The sequence below is a fragment of the Crocuta crocuta genome, unplaced genomic scaffold, assembly GCF_008692635.1.
Source record: "Crocuta crocuta isolate KB4526 unplaced genomic scaffold, BGI_CrCroc_1.0 scaffold279, whole genome shotgun sequence".
NCBI classification, from domain to species: domain Eukaryota; kingdom Metazoa; phylum Chordata; class Mammalia; order Carnivora; family Hyaenidae; genus Crocuta; species Crocuta crocuta.
Genome location: NW_027551570.1, coordinates 4,409,557 through 4,437,527, shown reverse-complemented (window position 1 = coordinate 4,437,527; position 27,971 = coordinate 4,409,557). Strand labels below are relative to the sequence as shown.

The window sequence follows — 27,971 nt, the reverse complement described above, 5'->3', positions numbered from 1 at the left end:
TACAAAGAAATAATTAGTATTTGGGCTTTTTATATCTCTACATGATATTTACAATGGCAATCTCCAAAGGTCCTCCCTTCACATAATCACACACATACACTCTCTTCTGAATTGTCCGTTCCTGGTGTGCGCTCTGAAGACGTGGGCCTCCACGTGTTTATCCAAGTTTGAGAACAGAGACAGCATCATCCACAACGTAGTAGTCATTATATATTCCCCTTCACACACATACGGTGGTCTGCTCAAAGTCTTAGTAACAAAACCAGCTTTTCTCAAAACTTCAGGCAGACTATTCACTTGAATTCCCAATTCTGTCCCTTGATTTCTAAAATTTCTCATAGTTTCTCCTACTTGCCACCTACATTTCCCAAACAGGGATGAAAGGGTAAAGCCAGGGCAAAAATGACCCTGCCTCTAGTTGGCTCCAAGATACTTCTGGTATCCTTGAACACAAAGTCAGGAGCTGATCACAGTGGTCAAGCAAATTCAAGCAGCTGACATCATACTGGAACCTTGTATTCTGGAACCCTTGGTATTCATTTATACCAAGCACACTGTATTTCTTTTTCGGAAGCTGCAGTATCAGCTTCAGACAGCTTGCTGGTATAAATTTCCTCAAAATGAGGGCTCATGATTTTCATGACTTCTCCATCACCAGCACCTAAATCTACAGTGTTCCAGTCTGGATTAATTTTCAGCAGTCTCTGAAACTGATCTGATGAAAACACAAACATTGAACCTCTTCCTAGCAACCAACTGATAGATGTTGTAGAAATAAACAGGCTAAACACAGATGACACAAAAGAGTGATATAATTGGACAAACAGCCAGCCCGGTTTCTCAACACTGTTAAGAAGATATGTGTTTCACTCATTGTGATAACTCTGAACAAAGACATCTTAGAATGATTCATATAAATTCTCTCTGCTGCACACCTACCCCTGATGGTTCTCCTTCCCATTGGCCTAGGCCACCGTGCCCCTGTTGAGTCCTCTTGTCATGTACATGTAGGGGACTGGATGAGTGGGTTCTATACCAGCCACATGGACACCAAGCTGAGGCACTACTAGCCCACAGTCTCATCGAGGACCATGGCCACTAGTTTGGATCAAACACTGGTGGTGGGGTGAGGACGTGAAGGTGCCATTGCCCAAACTAGAGCCACTGCACCCAACTTGCCCATCCAGCCCCCTCAGGGCTGAGGCAGGGGATAAAATTATTACTTACATAATGCAAAATCAGATGTAAAAAGCAAATACATGGAAACTTTTAAATAAATAATGTTTCAAGTGGATAATTTTAATTTAAGATTATTTAATATTTGTTATTCCTTTTAAATCATCAATAGAAAAATTTTCAAAATGAAAGCAGTGTGACATCAGTGGAGTGGCAGAATATACAACTCTTCAAAGTTTCATCATCCCATAGAAATATCAAAAATATGCACACCAACTTTGCCGTAAGTCTAGAAAACAGTCAAAGATTTATGAAAACCAAATGAACAATGCATGAAAAAAGAGACATCTTGAAAGCTTTGTGGCATTTTTACTTGCCCTTACCCTAGCCTCTCCTTGGTACCAGAGCAATCTTGAAGAGGGATGCAGTTTCCAGTGTGGGATATTGGTATTTGGTTCTTGGGAGGGAGCAGTGCAGACCATATTTGTAAAATACTGTGTAATTCTGTTCTAACCTGTTTAGGAGCTACATGAAGGTCTGACACAGAACATCTCTTTTTTGTCTAAGTCATTGCTCTTGAATACACTGCAAACTGAATTAGGAATAAGCAGATGCCTGGGACAAAAGATTACAAGTGAAACATTAAATAGACCACCTAAGGTCTGGAGCAAGAGCTGGTGAGTATTTCCTTGGTTAATTAGGACATTCTAAAGCACCCGTCGATTTAGGAAAATGTGGCACTCCATAAGCATGCCCAGAAGATGTACAATCTTATAGGAAATAAGAGGACCATAACCTTCCACCTGAAGCTGATCACTCAGAGACTGCAAGCCTGGCTAAATGATGAAAGACTGCTGTGGCACAGAACCAATCTGCAAAGACAAGCAGAGGTTTGGGGTTTTGTTTGTTTCTTGTGTTTTGTTTTAGCTCCTGGCATTCAAAGAAGTATCCGTCAAAACCCTAGCTGAACACAACCTAAGAAATAAAGATTTCAGTGACTACGTATACCACATAGATCAATGGTACAGAAAAAAGAGCCCAGAAATAAATCCACAATTATATAGTCAATTAATCTCAACCATGGAGAAAAGCATAGCCAATGGGAAAAAGACACTCTCTTCAACAAATAGTGGTGGGAAAACTGGACAGGAACATGCAAACAATGAAACTGGACCCCTTTCTTATACCATACACAAAAATAAACTCAAAATGGATTAAAGACTTAAATGTGAGACAGAGAACCATTAACATCCTAGAAGAGAGCACAGGCAGTAAGTTTTCTGACACTGGCTACAACATCCTTCCAGATGTCTCCTAAGGCAAGAAAAACAAATGCCCAAAGAAATTAATGGGACTACATCAAAATAAAAAGCTTCTGCAGGTCAAATGAAACAACCAACTAAAAGACAACCTACTAAATGAGAGAAGGTATCTATAAATGACATACCTGATAAAAGGTTAGTGTCCAAAATATATAGTTTATAAAACTCAACACCCAAAAAACAGATAATCCAATTAAAAAATGGGCAGAAGATATGAACAGATACTCCTCCAAAGAAGAGATAGAGCTTGCCAACAGACACATGAAAAGATGCTCAATATCACACATCATCAGAGAAAAGCAATCAAAACCACAGTGAGATATGACCACACACCTGTCAGAATGGCTAAAATCAAAAACACAGAAACAACAAGTATTCGCAAAGATATAGAGGAAAAGAGACTCTCGTGCACAGTTGGTGGGAATGTAAACTGGAATAGGCACTGGGGAGGTTACTAAAAAAATTAAAAATAGAACTACCAGATTATCTAGTAATCCCACTATGGGACCCAAAGAATACAAAGACACTAATTTGAAGAGATACATGCATCCCTATGTTTATTGCAGCATTATTTACAATGGCCAACCTATGGAAGCAACCTAAGTGTCTGTATATCAAGTGATGAATGGATAAAGAAGATGTGCTGTGTTTAAGTGTGTGTGTGTGCATGTGTGTGTACATATATACACACAATAGAATTCTACTTAGCCATAACAAGTAATGAAATCTTGCCATTTGCAACAACATGGATGGACGTAGTGAGTATAATGCTAAGTAAAAGCCAGAGAAAGACAAATATCACCTGATTTCACTCATATGTGTAATTTAAGTAACAAAATAAAGGAACATGGATGGAGTTGTAGGAAGAGAAGAAAACCATGAAACAGACTCTTAACTATAGAGAAGAAACTGATGCTTACCAGAGGGGAGGTGGGAGGAGTAAGTAAAATAGGTAAAAGGGATGAAGAAGTACACTTATCTTGATGAGCAGTGAGTAATACATGGAATTGCTGAGTCACTATATTTTACACCTGAAATCAATATAACACTGCATGTTAACTACACTGGAATTAAAATTTTTTATAAACATAAAATATGGACACCTGGGTAGCTCAGTCAGTTAAGCTTCCGACTCTTGATTTTGGCTCAGGTCATTATCTCATGGTTCGGGAGATCTAGCCCCATGTCATCAGGTTCTGCGCTGACAGTGTGGCGCCTCCTTGGGTTCTCTCTCCCCTCTCTCTGCTCACACTTGTACTCTTTCCCTTTCTTCCCCCCACCTCAAAATAAATAAATAAACATTTAAAAGAAAACATAAAATAAAAAAGGGAAGAAGAACAGAGCTGAATGGGAGCAGGTATTTTGTATGCTATGAAGTTTTGGTATCAACTTGAAGGAGACTGTTATAAATTTAGGATGTTAAATGTAGTCTCTGTGATAACCACAGAGACCATGGCTAAATAAACTACACAAAAGGAATGAGAAGGCATTCAAAATGATCACTACAAAAAAACCAACTGAACACAAGAAAAAAAGCAGTAATGGAGAAAAGGAGGGGGAAGAAGGATAGAAACACTGAGAACAAAATAGCAGCATTAAGTACTGTTGTATTAAAGTTTCCATCAAACACAGAGATTAGCAGAATGGATTTAAAAAATTACACAACTATACGTTATCCACAAGATCCAAATCTCAAGATTCAAAGACACAATAGGCTGAAAGTGAAAAGGTAGAAAAAGTATAAAGTAGTTAAAAAAAAAAAAAGAGGTGTACTAAATAGGAGACAAAATAGACTTTAAGTCAAAAGTTGTTTCAAGAGACAAAAAAGGACATTATATATTAATACAAGGGTCAATTAACCAGGAAGATATAATTATTATTAACATATATGCACCAAGCAATAAAACATGAAAATATATGAAGCAAACATTAATAGAATTGAAAGGAGAAACACACAGTTCTACAAAATTAGTTGAAAATTTCAATTTACCATTCTCAGTAATAGATAGAACATCTACACAGAAGCTCAATAAGGAGACAGAGAACTTGAATAAGAATGTAAACCAACTAGACCTGACAGACATATGTAAAGCACTGTACCCAAAAACAGGATACACAATCTTCTCAAGTACCCATGGAACATTCTCCAGAACAGACCATATGTTGGGTCACAAAACAAATCTCAATATACAAAAAGACTGAAATCATACATATCTTTGATATAACGAAATAAAGCTAGAAGTCAACTTCAGAAGAAAAACTAAAAATTTTCAAGTGTAAATGCAAATATGTGGGTCTATAGATGGAGAAAGGACAAACTGATAAATAGGCAGGTGAAGTCTATTTAAACATGGTGGTTTTAACTTTAAGGGAAAAAAATATACTACTGGTGATCTTTCATTAAATTTCAAAGTAACCTCTGGGAACAAAACACTGAATTGGTAAAAATTAAATTGCCACATTCTATTTAATGAAATTTCAAAGTTAAGGTATCATTACATCACAACTAAAGTTAAGTCTTCTCAAGCGGACAAACTTGAGTGCATGGTCTACCATTTACTTGCTGTTATTTACCATGCAGTGTCTCAGTTTCTTCATTTAGGAAATGGGGAAGATAACAGTTTCTACCACAAAGTGTGGCTATGAGGATTAAATAAGTTCAAGTAAAGTGTTTAGTGTAGCATGTAGCATAATGTAATTCCTCAATAAATGTTAACTATGATTTTTTCTGAACACATTAATATATTTAACATGCTGGATTCAGCGGAGGAATACAATTAAGAGGCTATTAGTTCTATATGTTATAGAGAATAAGTTTATTCATAATTTAAATAACTGAAAACTGTAACTCTGGTAGTAATTAAAATGTATTATTTCTAATCAATTTTTTAATTAACAAGAAGTTTATTTAATGGGTTATACAACTCTGTCAAGTTCTGTAGTATTCTTTTAATATCCTTCCTGGGGTGCCTGGGTGGCTCAGTCAATTAAGTATCCAACTTTAGCTCAGGTTACCAGTTGCGGAGCTCGAGCTCAGCACTGGGCTCTGTGCTGACAGCCCAGAGCCTGGAGCCTGCTTTGGATTCTGTGTCTCCCTCTCTCTTCCCCTGCATGTATAGTCTCTCTCAAAAAAAAATTGAATGTTAAAAAAAAGTTAATATCCTTCTTGATGATGATGACCATACCAAATACTGAATATGATATAGAGTAGAAAAAGTAGCCAAATTAAATAAAATGACAGCCTTGAAATTAAAACCACCTAATGTATTAATTAACTTTGTATGTTTTTTGAGATTGATAAAATGTAGACAAAGAACTAAAACTATAGTCAATCTAGTATTAAACTAAAACTATCTCATTTAGGATAATTTACAATATTATCCATGTACTAGAATAGAACATGTTTTAAGAAAATTTATTAATGATTCTGCAAATGAATGAAAAGATGTAATTTCAAAGATAATCAAAAGTATAATTATCTAATTTAAGTTAACCTGTAATAACACACAAATGCAAATATTTCTATTTTTGCGTTTGTTATTTCTGGGCATATTATTATTTCTCCGGGCATTCCTAAGATTTAAAGCTGCTTGATGTCTCAGGGGGGCGGGGGGGAAGTAGACCAAGAATCAATCAGGAGAACAAAATTCTAATGCAAAATTAATCTCTCTGGATCAGAGAGAGAGAGAGAGAGAATGTGTGTGGGGAGAGGGGAGGAGAGAGAGAGGAAGAGACTGAGAGAAAGGTGAGATGGAGATAATCATGGATGGGTCTAAATGGTTTTCTAGATTATTCTGATGATCCATGAGGTTTTTTTTTTTTTTCCAGTCCAAAACAATAAGCTTCTACTTTGCTAAAAGTGAGTTTCTTGTTGAAGGCAACTTAATTTGTCCCAAACAAGGTGATTATTGAGTATCTTATGTGTCATCATTTACTGTGCACTATCATAAGCACAAACTTCAATCTCATTTTCCAGCAGTAGTGGGCTGCACTGAACTATGTTAACACTGTGCACTACCCTAATATGACCAGTAGCATGTACTGATGATTGGTGGAAGGGTACAGACTGGAGGTGCCAAGTAGAACTGCGATTGGACTGTGTGGTCCTCCTGTGTACCACCTCCTCTGGACCACCTGGGCTTCAAAAGCACCTTCCAACAAGAGCTACACAATGTGAATGCTGTAATTTCAGAAAGTACAAAGTACATTTCTACTAAGTAGATCAACAATAAATTTGAGAAGAGCTTCTTCAGAAGTACATGTATTAACAAAGACCATTTGAAAATATTTTTTTAAACCTAGAGAAAGAGTATTAAGGTCAAGGATGATCATTATATAGTTTGCCCTTTGCTGTATAGTTTTTAACAAAAATTTAAGTAATGATTTAACTGAAATTTTTAGTATTGCTACTAATATTAACAAATGTTTAAATGAAATGCCCCCACCAAAACACAAAACAAAACAACACACAATAGCTTTTCAAAGAAAATCTAATTGATTTAGGTAATTCTAGCCCTGATATTAATTTTCTGTTAAGTGCCTAAGTAAATATAATAAGAACATTTTTGCCAAATCAAATGGAGTATATCTAGCACTAAAGTCCTATTTCAATTTGTATAAATCTTTCAAATAATAACTATAGATACTTTTATTATTCTTTTTCTTCAATGTATAAATAAGGAAATATCCTTTTCTGTAAAACAAATTCCTTTGGTCACCTTCCATTTTCACTCTTGATTATAATCAGTGCTAAATACTTTAAGACTGGTTTAACATATGATGGACAAGACCTCAATAAAATATAAAAATATCCAGGGGCTCTTGGGTGGCTCCGTCGGTTAAGTGACGAACTTTGACTCAGGTCACGATCTCACAGTTTGTGGGTTTGAGCCCTGCTATGGGCTTTGTGCTGACAGCTCAGAGCCTGGAGACCACTTTGGATTCTGTATCTGCCTCTCTCTCTGCCCTCCCCCCCATCAAAAATAAACATTAAAAAAATTTATTAATCTAAAGATATCTTGGGGGGCCTGGGTGGCTTAGTCGGTTAAGCGTCCGACTTTCGCTTGGGTCATGGTCTCGCGGTTCGTGGGTTCGAGCCCCGCGTCGGGCTCTGTGCTGACTGCCAGCTCAGAGCCTGGAGCTTGTTTCAGTCTGTGACTCCCTCTCTCTCTGACCCTCCCCTGCTCACGCTGTCTCTCTCTCTCTCCTAGAAATAAATAAAACATTAAAAAAAATTAAAAAAAAAATAAAGATATCCATTTCCCAAAAGTGATTAGCTTAGCTAATTATTAATTATCATCCTTTTTGTATGAAAAATTAAAGTGAACTATTTGAAGGATAAAAATTACCATCCATGAACCAACGTAAATAATCCTACTTACGTCTTAAGTGATAGCTAACTGAACAAGTTGTTATATCAAAGATCTACCTAAAAGGTATAATGGACATTTTAACTATACATCACAAAGCTCTGATGAAGAACAAAGAGTAAAAACTCAAATATATCTTTATTCTTACAAATGATTTCTAAACTAAATCACATTAGAATACAGTAATCTAAAATCCTTAAGTACAGTATCAAAAATGTTTTAATATTTACCATTGCCTTTACATAAAGTTTCAAAAGCATTTAAATTGATCCATAAAAATGTTTTATTTTGTAAATTATTTTTCTTATACCATTAAAGAATTATACTAGAATCTGATTTTTAAAGAAAAATTATAAATCCATAAACTGATTTCTATTAACCATTTTATGATAAAGTATAAATTACTTATTAGCAGAGATGATTTTTTAGACCTGATAATAACTAGGAATACATAAAGGAAAAAATGACTTCCTTGAATTTGTCAGGAAATGTGCAATGTACCATATTTAACTATCCTTTTAGAGAATAAAAAAATATTATTCAAGTTAGTTCTTTATTGAGCATTTTATCCAAATGAATATATTTAGTTATCTAGACAAATTTGAAAATGGGCCCTAATTAATAAATGCATTTACTGGTTCAAACTTCTACCCATGCAACTAGATCATGTGATAGCTCTCCTACTTTACTCTTTCAACAATTATGTGTTGAGTACCTCCTACATATTAGCACTAATAATACAATCATAAGCAAAAGTTGAAAACCCATCCCTGACATCCTTAAGTTTGTTGAAAGTTCAGCAGAGAGAGACAGTCAAAGAAATGTACAATGACAAATGTGAAAAATGTTACAGAATAAAGATACACACCCTACTAGAAAATAACATGTGAGAGGCGAGGGGTCACTGGCCAGGAAGTACATAAAAGGCACTCCACTAGAAATCAGCATTCTGCGAAGGTCACCTTAAGGATATGGGTCAAGATGAATAGGAAGGCAGGGAAAGAACTGTTTTAAGGGAAAGTAGACCATAAGGTTGGAGTCTGAAAAAGATCACTTCAGGATGAAGGAATTTGAGAGTGGGTGTAAGGAGAAGAAAAGTAGATGGAGTAATACTGAATGAAAAGCCCTAAAAGGCAACAAATGATAAAATAGTCCCACTGATGATATCATTATCATACCATATAGGGAATGGCAACTCTCCATTTTTAAAGCTTGTTAATATTATTTACTGAGAACCTACCATGTGCCAGACAGTTTTTAGGAAATGAAAGTATTATAGTAAACAAAACAGAATGAAGTGTGGGAGTGGGGGAAAGCAGGAAAAAAGAAAATGAGTTCTTAACAGATAAGTTCAGATAATTATAAGAGCTGTAAAGAAAATACAGCAGAATAATGCGATATTTGGTAGGGGTGGATGCTTTCTGCAGAGAGGTGATACCTGATTTGAGATTCTAGTAACAAGAAAAAAATTAGCCATTTAAATATCAACAGCAAATGACACAACATGCAAGAGCCCAAGAGCAGAAACTGTCTTTAAAACAAAGAAAAAAGAAGGAAGAAGGAAGGAAGGAAGGAAGGAAGGAAGGAAGGAAGGAAGGAAGGAAGGCAGGCAGGCAGCCAGCCAGCCAGCCAGCCAGCCAGCCAGCCAGCCAGCCAGCCAAGATGGCTCAAAGGCTAGGAATTTGAGATGAAGTCTGTGAGAGAAGGAACAGCTATTGAACTTAGAATTGTATAGGAAGGAAATCTAGATTTTCTAAGTATAATAAGAAGCCACCATAGGTTTTTAACTGATGAAAAAGATCTATTTCATGTTTGAGAAAGATGATTCTAGCTGCTGTGTAAACACTGGATTGAAAGTGGGAGGCAAGATGGAAGCCAAGAGATCAGTTACAATTGGCCATCACAGGATAACCTGATAAAGTGGGCAGAAATAATTGCATACTTAATGCTAAGATAATTTAAATGAGGACTTGAAATTTTAAATCCTCTGAAATGATCCAAAATTATTTCTATGGTGGAAAAGTCAATATCTGTGCTAATATTTTATTTCTGTACACAATGAAGAATTATCTTAATTTGGTTAAAAGTTTTACTTATTTTTACAAACTGTTTTCTCTATACATCAGAAATTAATTTTGTCTCTAAATAAGACTGACATCTGGTCATAAATAGAAGAAACCGTAAAATAGCACATTATAGAATACCAGTAGGATTTCTAATCCCATCCAACATGGAGGATCACTGCAAACCTCCCTCCCTCTGATCACAACTAAAAACTGGGCAAAATACTAAAATCAACTTCTGGAGGACTCTGAAATGTAAACAATAGCAGGCATATTGGACAAAGACTCAAAGATGGAGTGGTGTTGACTGAGGTTTTTTCCTGCATGTCCCACCTTTGGGCCGAACTAAGTAACAGGCATCGAGAACAAAAATTCCAATCCCATTTTTCTGGAACTGAGAAAATAATCCTCTTTTCCTTTCCCTTTTTTCCACTTCCAACCGTGCGACAAGGCCAGGCCTAACTAAAGAACTACATTACCTGGGGATGGCTGGTAGCAGTAATGGGCGCATAAGACCCAGGGGGATAAAGATATTTTCTCAGATAAAATACTAAAAAAGGAAGACACTATTGTGTGAACATTGAGTGGGGAACCCCATTATGTTTTGTTTTCTCTTTCTCTCATCATTTTGCCATGAAAGTGGGCCCATTTGTGTGGAACTATATGATAGCATGAGAAGCAAAGCTCTGACAGAACAAGGCAGAGTGTGGGGTTATCCTTGAGAAGAATTCACTGGGTCAGGGGATTCTCTACTTCTGTATATGAACTGAAACAAACCCTAGGTTCATCCCGAAGCTGTATATGCTCACAATATAGCCAAAGAAGCAAAGCAAAAACTGAAAATTAAGCTAGGACCTAAACTACCACTGCAGTTCCAAACTAACCCCTGAGTGTGACCTGCAAGTAGGACTCAAAAAGCACAGAAAAGACTTTAAAAACTGAACTGACATTGAAACCACCATCACCATCACAGAAGGCAAGGCCAAACTTGTAGTAGGAACCTAATTGTGTTGGCTGCCAGAGGAGGGGTAGGAAAGGAAAGAAAAAAGAAAAGAAAAGGAGAAAAGAAACAACAACAACAAAAAGATTTTTTCAAGGGGATTTAACAAGATATAGAGTCTTGAAATGAAATATTCAAAATGTTCATGATATAATCCAAAATTACTTGATACATCAAGAATGAGGAATGAGGAAAATCTGGCCAACTTTCATGGTATAATACAATCAACCCTGACATGACTTAGATGCTGGAATCAACAAAGATTTAACCAACCTAGTGTGTAACTTTCTGCCACAAAGCACACTCTTGAAAGACAGACATTCACAGTAAAAGAGAAAGAAAAAAAGCCAAACTATTAAAAAGAATGAAATTAAAATTTTTAAACTATAAAGTACAGTATCTGAAATTTTAAAAAAAATCAGTAGATAGGCTCAAAATCAACATGGAGTTAACACTGGATCAACTCAGTGACCTAGAGAGATCCCTCTCCCTCCCTTCCTCCCTCTCTCTCTCTTTCAAAATAAATAAATAAACTTTAAAACATTATCAGTATCACATTATCAAAATCATCAATAATATCTAATTATCTTTGCAGATGTATTCAAATATAGTTTCAGCACAAAGAATAAATGCAAAAATTATCTAAATGAAGAATGAGATAACAACAGAATGTAGAAATTAATCTCACCCATTTCACATTCAGCTTTTCTTTCACTTCTTAGATATATTTCATGTTCCCATTAAAAACACATATACATCGGGGCGCCTGGGTGGCTCAGTTGGTTAAGCACCTAACTTCAGCTCAGGTCATGATCTCGTGGTTCACGAGTTCCAGCCCCACATCGGACTCAGAGCCTGGAGCCTGCTTCAGATTCTTTGTGTGTGTCTCTCTCTACCCGCCCCCCACCCCCAAGTCATGCTCTTTCTCTCTAAAAATTAAATAAAAACATTAAAAAATGCACATGTATTAAAAACTTGTACATATTGAAAAACTAGTCCTCATGTTAGGTAACATAGTCACAGGTTTTGGAGATTAAAGTGTAGAAATATTGGGGACTGGGACTTTACTCAGCCTACAACATCTTTTTATTTAAAGTATCTTGTAGACAGGATATAATTGCCTCTTTCTTTTTAAAAATATTTCTGACAATCTCTGCCTTTTAACTGCTGTGCCTAGACTATTCATACTGCTGTGCTATTGATATAGAGGAATTCAAATATAGGGTCCAGCTATCTCTTGTCTATCTGTTCCATCGATTATTTTTCCCCCTCATTTCATGACTACTTTGGAGTTGAGGATGTTTTATGATTCTATTTGATCTCCTCTGCTGAATTATCATTTATGCCTCTGAACTGCATCTTTACTTAATGGTTGCTCTAGAGTAGGGACTGAGAAAGCATGGCTTATGGGTCAGTAAACTGTTCCTGTGAATTTTTTTAATTAAAACATGACCATTTGTTTATGTACAAACATAGTATATTTGTTTACATACAATGATGGAAGAGCTGAGTAGTTGCAACTAAGATCATAAAGTGGTTAAATATAAATTATATTGTCCTTTAAGAAAATGTTTCCTGACTCCTGCTCTAGACTTACAATATAATATTTAATTAATCAGAGTACCTTCAAGCAGTATTACACAGTTATGTGTAGTGTCAGAACCTTACAACAGTATATTCCCAATTCTTCCTTATAATCATTTGTACTACTGTTGCCATGTATTTTACTTTTACATATGCTATAAACACTATATATTGCTACTATTTTGGTTTTGGACAGTCATACTTTAGAGCAATTAAAATAAGGGAAAAAGTAACTTTACCTTCATTTATTCTACCTCCAATACTCTTTTCTTTGTACAGATCTAAGTGCCTTTGCCCTATCACGTACCTTCTGCCTAACAATGTTCCTTTAACATTTCTCATAGGATTGTCTGCTAACAAAAATTCCCCATGGTTTTGCTTATCTAACAAAAACTTAATCACTTCATTTTTTGAAAGATATTTTTATCAGGTATAGAATTCTGATTTCACAAGATTTCCCCCCTTTCAGCACATTAAAGTTGTCACTCTATGGTCTTCCAATTTCCATGTTTTCTGAAGAAAAATCGGCTCTAATTCTTACCTAGTTCTTATATCTGTGCATTTTTGTGTTAGCCTTCTATTATTACTACATCAATAAATTTTTTTCTGGTTACCTTTAAGAATTTGAGTTTTTTTATGTTTGAACATGACTACATTTTAAAATTATTTTTATTTTCTGTACTTATTCCACTGAGTGTTTTCTGAGCCTCTTGGATCTGTAGTTTGGTGTCTATCATTAATTTGGAAAAATTATTAGCCATTGTTTCTTCAAATATTTCTTTTCTCTCTCTTCTTTTGGGATTCCAATTACATGTACCATTTGATACTGTCTCACAGTTCTTGGGTGTTTATTTCTTACTTCACTTTGTGTTTCAATTTGGGTAATTTCTGTTGCTGTATCTTCTCATTTGCTGGTTCTTTTTTGTCTGTATCAATTCTACTTACGATCCTGTCACAGGCACTCTCCATCTGTTACTGTGTTTTAAATCTCTTCTTTAAATTTAAATTTTTTAATGCTTATTTATTTTTGAGATAAAGACAGACAGAGTGTGAGTGGGAGTGGGAGTAGGAGTGGGAGAGAGAGACAGACAGACAGACAGAACCTGAAGTAGGATCCAGGTTCCAAGCTGTCAGCACAGAGCCTGATGAGGGGCTCGAACCCACAAACTGTGAGATCATGACCCAAGCAGAGGTCAGATGCTTAACTGACTGAGCCACCCAGGCACCCCCGTGTTTTAAATTTCGAAGATTTTGAAGGGCATCTGGGTGACTAAGTCAGTTAAGCATCAAACTCTTGAGCATCAAACTCTTGATCTTGGCTCAGGACATGATCTTATGGTTCATAATTTCAAGCCCCACATCAGGCTATGAACCGTCAGTCCAGAATGTGCTTAATGTGCTTAGGATACTTTCTCTCCATCTTTCTCTGTTCGTCCCCCATGTGCATTCATATTCATTCATCCTCTCTCTCTCTCCCTCCCTCCCTGTCTCTCTCTCAAAATAAATAAATAGACTTTACAATTAAGCATCCAACTTTGGCCCAGGTCATGGTCTCACAGCTGGTGAGTTCAAGCCCCACACATCGGGCTCTGTGCTGACAGCTCAGAGCCTGGAACCTGCTTCAGAATGTGTGTCTCTCTCTCCCCCTCCTCCAGTCCCACTCTGTCTCTCTCAAAAATAAATAAACATTAATTTTTTTTTTACTTAAAACATACTTTAAAAACATTTCTAAGATCTCCAATTTGTTGATATGCTTTTCATAACTATCTCCGCTGAAATTAACGATGTGATTTTTCCTCTTGTTCAGATTTTCCATTAGAACTTGCAACATGTAATTCCTAGTTACTCAAAATACTTTGTGATGCAGTTTTAACATGTGTCACTGCTATGTCTAGTTTGAGGATTGCTTTGTCGCTTTGCAGTGTATTTCTTTCCTTGCTTTTTCACATGCTTTGTAACTTTTTATTAAAGATCTTACATATTACTGTCATCATGTGTATGATAGTAAAGACTAAGGTAATTTTTATGCTTGGAAATGAGTATATACTTCCATTAGGCCTTTTAGCACAGGGTTTTGAATTAATGTAACTAGGAGTTAAGCTAGGTTTGAAGTCTGTCATTGCTATGTCCACACCTAGTGCACGACAGGCTACAAATTTCTACAGTAATACCTTGTGTTAGGGATGGCAAATTCAGTTTGCCATAAGAATATTTTTTCATTCTTCTATCTGCTCCACACTCAGTTCTAAGACTTTGTGCTCAGAAAAGATCTGGCTCTTTTAAATTTCTTACTATTTGACACTTGCTATCCTGGCAGCAGGAAGTAAAAAATAGGGAAGAGTGTTCTTTGATCTTCTGATCAAGACTTGGTCTTAGTTAATCATTGTGTCCCTAGATCTCATATATATGCCTTTTTAATGGTCCTTCCTCTCCTGTGGTATAGTTCTGGTTCCTTTAGGTATTCCTGCCTCTCCCCTAGGGCTTTAGAGTTTCCTCCCTGTTCCAATCCCCCAGCTACAAAGAAATCCCACCAGTGGGAATCAGAAAATTATTTCATGGTTATATTTATCTGTAGTTAGGTTTAGATAAATGTGTGGTTTGATTCAAATGACTTAAAACATTTTGTGTGGCACTGTAGAGAATATAGACAGGGGTAAGATAAAGATCTCTATAATACTTGTTATTAGAGAATAGTTCAAATACTAAAAAAAAAAAAAAAATCCAGCACACTTTATCATTAACCTGCAGTTATCTGTATTTAAGGAGAATGTTAAGGCATGGATAAATGAATAAGAATCACTATTCACAGGTTAACAGGAACTGAAGGCATGATCGATGCCTTAGAAAAAATGGAGTTTTCCCTGCAATACTGATCCCATAAGTTTATAGCAAACAGCAGACAAGGACAGGATAAAAAAAAAATCTAACAGAATATACCAGATTATATTACATTATATAGCAGGAATATATTATCTGGGGTTAAAGTTAACTAGCCTTAATGGAATGTGATCTATTTCACATTTGTACCTCCAACACTCTGATGGTAAGTACTCAGTTTTAAATCCTAAAGGCTGACTTCTTCCGTACATCAGATTTTAGTACAGTCAGGTACCTCTAGCCAATTCTGTTCATATAAGAAATTAAAGCATATATGCCAATAAATGAATGTATTTATTGGCAGCCAAAAAAAAAAAAAGATCTGTGATAAAAATCAGATATTTGTGGGAGTCTAACCAGTACAGTCTCTACATGTAAGAAAAACTACCTAGGAATTATGGCTTTGGAATATAAATTGATAAGGAAAATACCATAGTAAAAGGGGGTTAGAAGAGTCTAGTTTTAATGGCTTCTGGCAACTTGACACACTGATCCTTCTACATCTTTGGAGATAACTGTTGAGAATACTGTGGTTTTTTAAAACAACTGCTCCTTCTACAGCTAATGCTCAAATGGTTATTACCAATATTTCCTTCTTTCCATTTCCAGCAGACCCTCCTTCTCACAGATTAAGTGTCTCTAGGTATTTTAGTATCATTAGTCACACTAAAGTCAAGTTCTTAATCTGGTCTCACATTCTTCCCCTCTAATATGACCATTCCTATACATATCTATTTTATATCAATTTTATAATTTGATTTCCTAAAGAGGTTTTCTAAATTTTTCAGTTCCTAGTATGCATTCCCAACTAGTTTTCATTTCAATATACATTCTGAAAGGACAAACGATCATGGATCACTTAAATACCACTTGAATATCAAGCTCATGGATCTATGAAAGTTAAAAAAAGACACTACATAAATATGTTGGTAATCATATAATAAAAATTAGCTTCCATATAATAGTGGGTCAGAAAGATTATTATCCTACCACATGCATGATTCAATCTTTTGATTAAAAAAGCACTATACTTAAGAGTTATAAAAAGCTCAGAAAACTGGAAACAGAAATGCAGTCTAGGATGGATTTTCAGACTAATATAGAAGTCTTGGCATGAGTAATAAGAGAACTGTGGTTGATCCACAGAACAGTTGGATTATGAACCAGAATATGCAAATCAGGTAACTATTTATGATAATTATTAAAATGTTAACTTGCAAATAAAGCACAAAAAATAAAATTCTACAGTAGGTTTTTCAAGCACAGTAGAGGACAACGCAGTATAACTAGAAGGATTTTTAGTTTATGGTGTGAATTACTCAAGTATGTTAATACTAAAGCAATAATGCAATCACAGTTTAACTTCATATTTGATTAGGATACTTGTTCATATTTTCTTTACACACACACACACACACACACACACACGAACAATCTAACTCTATTTGGATGAAAGTCTCCTTTCTTTACATTTCCAACAGGTTTTGTTAATATGTTCTTATGCATGTACTATGGATTTCTCTCAAATCCCAGACTTAGAAGTTTTCACTCTTTCACCTCTATATCTAATAGTTATGGAGTTGTAATGACTCATTGCACACAATATTTCAAAGTTGTTTACATTGTTCACAGGGGTGCCTGGGTGGCTCAGTTGGTTAAGTGGTGGACTTTGGCTCCAGTCATGACCTCATAGTTGCAGAGTTCGAACCCCACATCCAGCACTCTGAGTCAGCACAGATCCTTCAGATCCCTTCAGATCCTCTGTCCCCCTCTCTCTCTCTGCCCCTGCTCCATGCACACACCCTCTCTTTCTCTCAAAAATAAACATTAAAAAACAAATGAGTAAATAAAGTTGTTTACATTGTTTTTTATTTGTAAAGCCAGCACACTCCTTTCCCTGGTTTCATAACCTAATCCAGACTGCTACTTCAGTGTCTGCTTTCATTTTCTCTCTCAATAGTTCTAAAAAAACTACCAGAATAATCGTCACATAAATAATGTTTATTAAGGTAAGACATAAGTCAAGGGCTTGCAGGTGTCTGTATGTGAGTAAGTATGTGTTTTGTTTTACCTGATTACTAATTCAAATCTAAATTCCCAAAGAATCAAAGGTCCTTATGAGGTGGTCTCCTATCTTCCCCAGTCCCCTTTCTATAATCTCAATGTTCCATTAGGGATTTTGGTTCTAATCACATCCCTCACCTCCATTTATACAGTTCTTGAAATCTGTCCTCCCTATCTACACTTTGAATTTCTACTTTATTGATTCTGCTCTTTACTGCTTCTAATAGATATTTCACTACAGCTACTGAATTTAAATTTCTTATAATTTTTACCCAGCTCTCCTTTTCCTGTATTCTCAGCCAGAATTCTTTTCACCTCTCTTTTAACTACCATCTTACATACTTTGTTTCAAAAGGATATGTATGCTTATTGAAAATTTAAAGCACATTTTAATAAAATTTACTTGTTTTCCCTAGATTTGAATCATTTCCACAAATGTGTATTTTCTCTGTCCCCTAGGAACAGTGCTCTCCTTATTTTGGACTATTGAATCTTTTGATCTATCTTGATTGTTTACTCATTCTTGAAGTATATCTGATCTTTCCTAATAAATGGGAGAAGAGGACGGTGGTGGTAAATTAATTTCCTTCATTACCTACATATGTTATTTACATCTTTCAGATCCTAAGAACTGTGGCCAAATTTCTAACAATAGTTGTCATTTGCTTACTACGGCTCTAAAGAAAAGAGCTCGCTGTGGCTCCACTACTTCTTGCCCCTTCCTGACACCCTTATCATCTCATTCAGACCTGACTGGAACAGCTCCCAACTAACTAGTGCCCTAGTGTTCTAATTTGCTGGGTTCCATCTCAGTTTTGTAATCCATTCTACATTGTGCCACCACATATTATTTCCTTATCTCTTGCCATCAGCAACAAGAAATCTATGCTCCACTCAGTCCTAGAGAAGCACCTTCTCAACATGCTGTAAATTCCTGTCTGCTGCCTTTGGCTTTACCACTCCCTATATTTTAAATGTTCTCCCCCACTAAAACCCTAGCCATGTACAGGATCCATCTTAAAGGAGATCTTTTTCTCAGTAGATTATAAATTGCTTGGACCTTTGCTTTACTTCACTTCAATCCTTCACTTTAGTATTTCCAGCACCAAACAAGCAGAATGAACTCACCTTAATAAAAAGGAACAGATAGAACACTACCACACAGTGCAAAAAACGTACTTTACAAAACCTTAAGCTATTAATACTAAATAATTTGGTTTCCTTCAAGATACCAACAGATATTATCAAAAATTATACTGAGAAAAAAGAAAGTTTCAAGCAAGCAAAACCAATGATTCTTCCAACAAGTCAAGATCAGGGGTCCAGAAATTACAGCTGTTTTTGTATGGCCTCTAAGGGAAGAAAAGTTTTATGCAATGCAAACTGGTGTAGCCATTCTGGAAAACAGAATTTTTTCCATCCACAGAATACAAAAATACTAATTCAAATACATGCACCCCAATGGTTATAGCAGCATTATCTACTATAGCCAAACTATGGAAACAGCCCAAGTGTCCACTGATAAATAAATGGATATAGAAGATGTGGTATATATATACAATGGAATATTCCTCAGCCATAAAAAAAAGAATGAAATCTTGCCATTTCCAACAACGTGGACAGAGCTAGAGAGCATTATGCTAAGTGAAATTAAGTCAGTCAGAGAAAGACAAATACCATATGATTTCACTCATGTGGAATTTAAGAAACAAAACAAACAAGTATAGGGGAAAAAAGAGAACAAGAGGCAAACCAAGAGACACACTCTTAACTATACAGAACAAAATAGTGGTTACCAGAGGGGAATGGGGGGATGGGTTAAATAAGTGATGGGGATTAAGGAGGGCACTTCTTGTAATGAGCACCAGGTTTTGTATGTAAGTGTTGAATCACTAAGTTGTACACCTGGATCTAATATTATACTACATAGTAACTACCTGGAATTTTAAAACTTTTATGACATTCAAATATTAGTCGTCATAAAATTTTATTGGAACACAGCCATATCCACTGATTTACAAGTTTTCTGTGGCTGACAACTTTTATGTTACAAAGACTAAGTTGAGTAGTTGCTATAAACCATATGGCCCTCAAAACCTACACTATTTACTATCTGGCCATTTACAGGGAAAAACAAAAAACTGTCAATTCCTCTAGATCAGCAAAGTAATAAATACCTTGAGCAACTTTACCACTTGCAAGTAAGGGTATTACAGGAGATTAAGAAAAAAAAAAAGGCTTTGGTGGCCACAGCTAAGAACTTTTGTTCTCTAATGTCAAAGAGGGAGTTTCTGTGAGGGGGGAAAAGATTTGAAAGGAATCATTCTACTAGCTGCAGAAAGCAATAAGCTAAGACATAAAACTTGACTGTTGACTTTTAAATCATATTTCATCCTCAGAAAAAGGAACAGACTCACTCCACTCTCCAACCCAGAAACATACACAAACTTATTTTCAATTTATTGTACACTTTATAAATGTGATAAGTGATACCTAACCTCCCTGCTTTGGACAACAGAAATACGTATATCATCCTCCAAATAGATCATATGGTTACATTATCATAACTTGGGAAATATCTGAAGAAAATACGGATCAATAGTTACATTACTGAAAGTAAAAACTCATTATCAAATGTACCCAAATTCAAATCTCTGTTTGTGGGAGCCCCCTTCAAGTGTACACAAGGTAAATGCCAAAGTCAGTTAAGCAGGGCAATTCCTGGGGCAATATATTTTAATCAATTCTTTCTGGTTGGTCCATTAAGAGATAATGTTACTTCAACTCAGATGTTGTACAGACCTGAGTTGCTTCACAATTGATATAATAGACAACTGACTGCATTTTCTTTTCATACTTTCCAGATCTTTGCTATCTTTTGTAGCACAAAACTCTGAGGTGTCAACACAGTATGCATTCCTCACATGGATTGCTTCTTGAGAAATATTTTGGCTCTGCTATAAGCATCCCTATAGCCCACATCAGTGGAAGCACAGGTCCCAGTGAGAATACAAATCAGTATTCTCATATCATGATGAAATGCTATTGCCTTGCCGTAAGCATGTTTGCTAGCTAAAACATCTGAGTCAGTTCATTTAGTAAAAACTTAGTGAGCTTCTCCTACGTGCCTAGGGGAATTCAGGGATGGAACACAGAACCTCTGCTTTCAAAGAACAAATAATTTAGTTGAGCAAACAGATGAATAAACCAAATATAAGAAATATCTATACAATAGGCTCCTGAACTCCTCTATAACTACTGTTTAAGTAGTTAAAACAGCGAAAGTGTAAGAAAATTCATCTAAGGCAATGTGCATAAAAACTTTTTTTTTAATTACATCATTTCCAATTCTCTCCTCTACTTACTTAGCTTCTTTTTTCCCCAGCTCCAGAAAACAGTCATGAGGATTTTAGATAGTTTATTGGCTCACAATATAATTTAGGTTGGGAGACTGTGACCTAATACATTAAGCTAGTCATCACTTCCTTTAAGGATGTTTTGTTTCTCTTTGGATGAAGTTAGACCACTAGACAAGAGATTCCTATAGGAATAAAGCACCCTAGATTTCATTGACTTAGGCCGTTTCTTAAGAATTAGAACTTTTTAGGAATTATGTCCTTATTTATTTTATAATCAAAGGAACTACGGTCCATTTTCAACAGGAATAGTTAAGTTATTGAAAAATACTAGGACTGGAAATATTATCACAAAGAAATTTAAAAGTTTATAATAAAGGGATGCCTGGGTGGCTCAGTCAGTTAAGTGTCCGACTCTTGATTTCGGCTCAGGTCATGATCTCACAATCCCGGAGTTTGAGACATGATCCCGGAGTTTGACTGGCATTGGGCTCTGCACTGTCTCCCTCTCTCCCTCCTTTCCCTCTCTCCCTTCTTCCATCCCTCAAAATAAACTTAAAGACATCTTTAGTAAAAACAAAAGTTTATAATAAAAACAATATACAGAATACTGAATTCTGGAAATGAATTTCTGAAAACCCCAATAAATACTTAGTCCTTGCTAAAATAAAAAAATAACAAAAAGAAGATATTCTGCATTATTAATATTTAAGTATTAATAATGGGTATGATATAATTGATTTCCATTTATCCACTCTTGCTTTTTAAAAAAATCCATCCTTATCTTTCTCCCTTCAAATTCTTACTGAGATGACTATAAATACTTTGCTTTGCAATAGATAAAATTTGCACTGAATAGTATGTTTTATTGTTATTACTCTAGGCCTGATCCTTCATCCAGTTGTTCAGTACCTTTCTCATTTCTGATGCCGACTCAGAATCCCCCTAGTTAAGAGTCCAGCTTCTGCCAGCCCTTCTTAGCCAATCAGCTCCTTCCTTGCCAACACTGGAGGAGCAGCTACATGGTCCGTGCTCAATCTAGGCAGGCCTCATTACAAACACATTGTGTGCCTTCTGCACTGCCTCCGCCTCTGGGCTACAGGTGGTCAACATGGTATAGATACAAAATGTCTACTACTGAAGACTACAGAATGATTAATAATCAGCAAATAATAATTGATAATTAGCAAAGTTCTAAGAATATTTACACATTTTCTTTAAGATATGCTTGCTGATAATCTTTATCTAAGATCATTATTACTGAAGAGTCAATTTAATTTCTTTTGAAGTTAATACCAAGAAGTACTTTCTTAGAAATGGGTCCGGGGCGCCTGGGTGGCTTAGTCGGTTAAGCGTCCGACTTTCGCTTAGGTCATGATCTCGCGGTTCGTGGGTTCGAGCCCCGCGTCGGGCTCTGTGCTGACTGCCAGCTCAGAGCCTGGAGCCTATTTCAGAATCTGTATCTCCCTCTCTCTCTGACCCTCCCCTGCTCATGCTGTCTCTCTCTCTCCTAGAAATAAAAATATTAAATAAAAAAAAAATGGGTCCTTTTTCTTCCATTAAAGGATGAGAATTATGCATCCATAGAGATAAACCTTTTGTCCTGGTCAGGAATCTAAAGCTCTATCTCGAGTGTATTTCACTCATTTCATTACAAATAATCATTCGGTGTCTGTGTCCTGGGGATCCAGAAGTGTGCAAAACAGGCAAGAGACCTGCTACTTGTCTAAAATTCTTTTTTCAAAATATTTCTCCCTTTCCATATAATTTTACTTCTAAGTGATCAGAAATCTTGGTATATAAGACTGTTTTATTCCTAACCTAACCTAGAAAATGTACCTACAGCCAATATTCATTTCTGAGTTTTCTTGGATATTAAAATTCTCATTTTTAAGAGAATCCATATAGGAATATTCACTATGAAGGGTTTTTTTTTTCTTAAATAGTTTACTGTCAAGTTGGTTTCCATATAACACCCAGTGCTCATCAAAACAAGTGCCCTCCTCCATGCCCATCACCCCCCATCTCCTTCTTCCCACCCCCATCAGTCCTCAGTTTGTTCTCAGCATTCAAGAATCTCTCACGGTTTGTCTCCCTCCCTCTCCCCAACTACTTTTCCCCTTCTTCTCCCCACGGTCCTCCATTGATTCTTCCTAATCCTCCTATACGTGCAAACATATGGGATGTGTCCTTCTCTGCCTGACTTATTTCACTTAGCATAACACTCTCAAGTTCCATCTACNAGGAATTGCTGCGGTGGAGGTCAAGGAGGTTGTTTCTTGCTTTCTCCTCTAGGATTTGATGGTTTCCGGTCTCACATTCAGGTTCTTTAGCCATTTTGAGTTTATTTTTGTGCATGGTGTAAGAAAATGACCTAGTTTCATTCTTCTGCATGTTGCTGTCCAGTTCTCCCAGCACCATCTGTTAAAGAGGCGGTCTTTTTTCCAATGGATACCCTTTCCTGCTTTTTCAAAGATTAGTTGGCCATACATTTGTGGGTCCAATTCTGAGTTCTCAATTCTATTCCATTGCTCTATGTGCCTGTTTTTGTGCCAATACCATACTGTCTTGATGATGACAGCTTTGTAGCAGAGGCTAAAGTCTGTGATAATGATGCCTTCCGTTTTGGTTTTCTTCTTCAATATTACTTTGGCGATGCAGGGTCTTTTGTGGTTCCATACAAATTTTATGATAGTATGTTCTAGATTTGAAAAGAAGGCTGGTACCATTTTGATTGGGATTGCATTGAATATGTAGATTGCTTTAGGTAGTAATGACCTTTTAACAGTATTTATTCTTCTGATCCATAAGCACGGAATGTTTTTCCATTTCATTGTGTTTTCTTCAATTTCCTTCATAAGTTTTCAATAGTTTCTATCATACAAACCTAACCAAAGATATAAGAGATCTTTGGTTAGGTTTATTCCTAGGTATTTTATGGTTTTTTGTGCAACTGTGAAGGTGATCGGTTTCTTATCTGTTGCTTCATTATTGGTGTATAAAAATACAACTGATTTCTGTATGTTGATTTAGTACCCGGTAACTTTGCTGAACTCATCGATCAGTTCTAGTAGGCTTCTGGTGGATTCTTTCATGTTTTCTACGTAGAGAGTATCATGTCGTCTGCGAAAAGTGAAAGTTGGACTTCTTCTTTCCCAATTCTGATGCCTTTGATTTCCTTTTGTTGTCTGATTGCTCATGCTAGGACTTCCAGCACTATGTTAAACAACAGTGGTGAGAGTGGACATCCCTGTCGTGTTCCTGATCTCAGGGGGAAAGCACTCAGTTCCTCCCCATTTCCTCCCCATTGAGGATGACGTTAGCTGAGGGCTTCTTATAAATGGCTTTTATGGTGTTTAAGTAAGTTCCTTCTATCCTGACTTTCTCGAGGGTCTTTATTAAGAAGGAGGCTATATTTTGGCAAATGCTTTTTCTGCATCTATCGACAGGATCACATGGTTTTTATCTTTTCTTTTATTAACGTGATGTATCACATAGATTGATTTGTGAATACTGAACCAGCTATGTAACCCAGGAATGAATCCCGCTTGATCATGGTGGATAATTTTTTTTATGTGCTGTTGAATTCGATTTGCAAGTATCTTGAGGATTTTTGCATCCGTATTCATCAAGGATATTGGCCTGTAGTTCTCTTTATTTGCTGAGTCTCTTTCTGGCTTGGAAATCAAAGTGATGCTGGCTTTGTAGAATGAATCTGGAAGTTTTCCATTTCTAATTTTTGGAATACTTTGAGAAGAATGGGTATTAATTCTGTTTTAAATGTTTGGTAGAATTCTCCAGGGAAGCTATCTGGTCCAGGGCTCTTATTTTTTGGGAGATTTTTGATAACTGATTCAATTTCTTCACTAGTTATGGGTCTGTTCAGATGATCTCTTCCCATATGAATTTGGATAGTGCGTGTGTCTTTAGGAATTTGTCTATTTCTTCTAAGTTGTCCAGTTTGTTGGCATATAATTTTTCAAATTATTCCCTGATAATTGCTTGTATTTCTGATGGATTGGTTGTAATAATTCCATTTTCATTCATGATTTTATCTATTTGGGTGCTCTCTCTTTTCTTTTTGAGAAGCCTCACTAAAGGTTTGTCAATTTTGTTTATTTTTTCAAAAAACCAACTTTTGGTTTTATTGATGTGTTCAACTGTTTTGTTGGATTTTATATTGTTTATTTCTGCCCTGATTTTTATTATTTCTCTTCTTCTACTTGGACTGGGTTGCTCTTGTTGTTCTGCTTCTAGTTCCCTTAGGTGTGCTGTTAGATTTTGTATTTACACTTTTTCTAGTTTCTTGAAATAGGCCAGGAGTGCAATGTACTTTCCGCTTAGGACTGCCTTTGCCGCATCCCAAAGAGTTTGGACTGTTGTATTTTCAGTTTCATTTGTTTCCATCTATTTTTAAATTTCTTCTCTAATTGCCTGATTGGCTCATTCGTTCTTTAGTAGGGTGTTCTTTCACCTCCCGGTTTTTGGACATTTTGCAGACTTCTTCCTGTGGTTGATTTCAAGTTTCATAGCACTGTGAATCTGAAAGTGTGCATGGTATGACCTCAATTCTTTTATATTTATTGAGGGCTTCTTTATGTCCCAGTATGTGATCTATCTTGGAGAACGTGCCATGCGCACCTGAGAAGAAAGTGAATTCCATGGCCTCAGGATGTAGAGTTCTAAATATATCTGTCAGATCCATCTGGTCCAATGTGTTATTCAAGTCCATTGTTTCTTTAGTGATTTTCTGTCTAGTTGATCTATCCACTGCTGTAAGTGGAGTATTCAAGTCCCCTGATATTAGCACATTCTTATCCTAGAAAATGTTTCTGTTTGTGATTGTTTTATGTATTTGGGTGCTTTTGTATTCAGTGTGTAGACATTTATAATTGTTAGCTCTTCCTGATGGATAGAACCTGTAATTATTATATTATGCCCTTCTTCATCCTTGTTACTGCCTTTACTCTAAAGGCCAGTTTGTCTGACATAAGTATGGCTACTCCGGCTTTCTTGTGACTTCCAATAGCATGATATATATTTCTCCATCCCCTTACTTTCAATCTGAAGGTGTCCTCAGGTGTAAAATTAGTTTCTTGTAGATGGCAAATAGATGGATTTGGATTTTTTTAATCCATTCTGCTACCCTATGCCTTTTGATTGGAGTATTTAATCCATTTACATTCAGTGTTGTTATTGAAAAATATGGGTTTAGAGTCACTGTGTTCTTTGTAGGATTCATGCTTGTGGTGGTGTCTCTAGTAACTTGCATTCCTTGCAACATTTCCCTCTTTGAGTCTCCCTCAGGATTTCTTGTAGGACTGGTTTACTGGTGACAAATTCTTTCAGTTTTTGTTTATTTGGAAAGACATCTCTCCTTCTATTCTGAATGAAGGCTTGCTGGAAAAAGGATTCTTGGCTGCATATTTTTTCTGTTCATCACATTGAAGATTTCCTGCCATTCTTTTCTGGCCTGCCAAGTTTCAGTAGATAGGTCTGTCACCATTCTGGTAGGGCTCCCTTTGTATGTTAGGGCCCTTTTCTCCCTAGCTCCTTTCAGAATTCTCTCTTTGTCCTTTTATTTTGCCAGTTTCACTATGAAGGTCATGCAGAAGATCGATTCAAGTTACGTCTGAGGGGAGTTCTCCGTGCCTCTTGGATTTAAATGTCTGTTTCCTTCCCCAGATTGGGGAAGTTCTCAGCTATAATTTGTTCAAGGACTCCTTCAGGGCCTTTCCGTCTCTTCCTCTTATGGAATTTCTATGACGTGGATATTGTTCTGTTTGATTGTATCGCTGAGCTCTCATATTCTCCTTTTGTGTTCCTGGATCAATTTATCTTTTTCTCAGCTTCCTCTTTTTCTATATTTGTGTCTTCTCATTCAGCTATTCTCCTCTCTGCCTCTTCAATCCGTGCATTTTACACCTCCATTTTATTATGCATCTCATTTAAAGCATTTTTTAATTCATCACAATTATTTTTAAGCTCCATATTCTTTGTAGCAATATTTTTCTGGTGTCTTCCATGCTTTTTCCAAACCCAACTATAACTATTGTTCTAAATTCTTGTTCATACATTCAGTTATGTTGCTTATCTCTGTTTTGAGCAGTTCTTCAGCTGTCATTTCTTTAGAGGAGAGTTCTTCCGTTTCATCACTTTGGCTAGCTTTTTGTCTGTTAGTTTTAAAAACTTGTTATGCACTCTGCACCTGTGAGTACTGCTGTATTAAAGGCAGTTCTTTGACTGTCCAGGGCCCGTCCATTCAGGACAATGTAAATGGTGTCTCTTGGTCTCTCTTGTTGAGACTTTCGTTATTTTATTTCCCTACTCATAGTGGTATTTGCGACTCTCCACCATGTGTACTTTGGCTTGTTTATTGAAGTAGCCTCTTCTCGGTCCTAGTAGCCTCTCCCTGTGCCCTGGGAGTAGCCAAGCTGGGCTGTGCTCTATGTCCCAAGCCACACCTCGTTTCCATATCTTAGTCCGCGTGTCCCATTGATACCGCCTGAAATATAAACCCGTAGGCCGGGTCCCGCTGAGCAGTTTCAAGCTTCTGGCCTCCCCACTGGGAATGAAGTGGAGCCAGAAGAGGGGTGGGGCGGCTTCAGGAGCGCCGCTTCCCCTCCAGGTGGAGCTGCTGAGCAGAGGAACGGTTTCTCCTGGTGTCACCTGGGACCAGTGCATCCAGCTCAAGGTCAGCTGCACAGCTGGAAATCGGATCCCTCTGTGTCCCGAGCCAAAGCTTTTCTCTTCTCCAGGGACAGGGAGCATTCCTTGAGCAGTTTTAGCCACTCTTTCTTTTCCCCTCGACTCACTGTGACTCCCCGCAAAGGGGGCTCCCTTCCTTCTCTCCGTGTCTCCGGTCCCAGCCTGTTTTTATCTTTCCTAGTTCGCACTCACGCTATAAGGTTTTCTCAGCAGACTCTGTCTCCTTTTCCTCCCAAACTCCTGGATTCTGTCAGGGTTCCTATAGCTTCAGGCCTTCTCCACTTGAGAGATGGGAGCGAGTGAAATGTACCAAGCTCCTTACTTCTCTGCCATATTGCCTCCTCTCTGCTGTGAAGTCTTTTAAAACAACTTCGCAACTTTAAGAATGAAATGTCCAGTTTGAAATGATCAGAATTCTAATACCAGCCAATCAAATATTTAAAACTGTATTC

General features: G+C 36.6%; 1 protein-coding gene and 1 pseudogene across 1 annotated transcript in view; both read right to left on the bottom strand.

Annotated features, from left to right (window-relative positions):
- TBC1D5 (TBC1 domain family member 5) overlaps positions 1-27,971 on the bottom strand; it is a 536,447-nt gene that overhangs the window by 271,917 nt on the left and 236,559 nt on the right. The window lies entirely within an intron of this gene.
- LOC144220602 (protein-L-histidine N-pros-methyltransferase pseudogene) lies at positions 158-27,495 on the bottom strand (annotated as a pseudogene).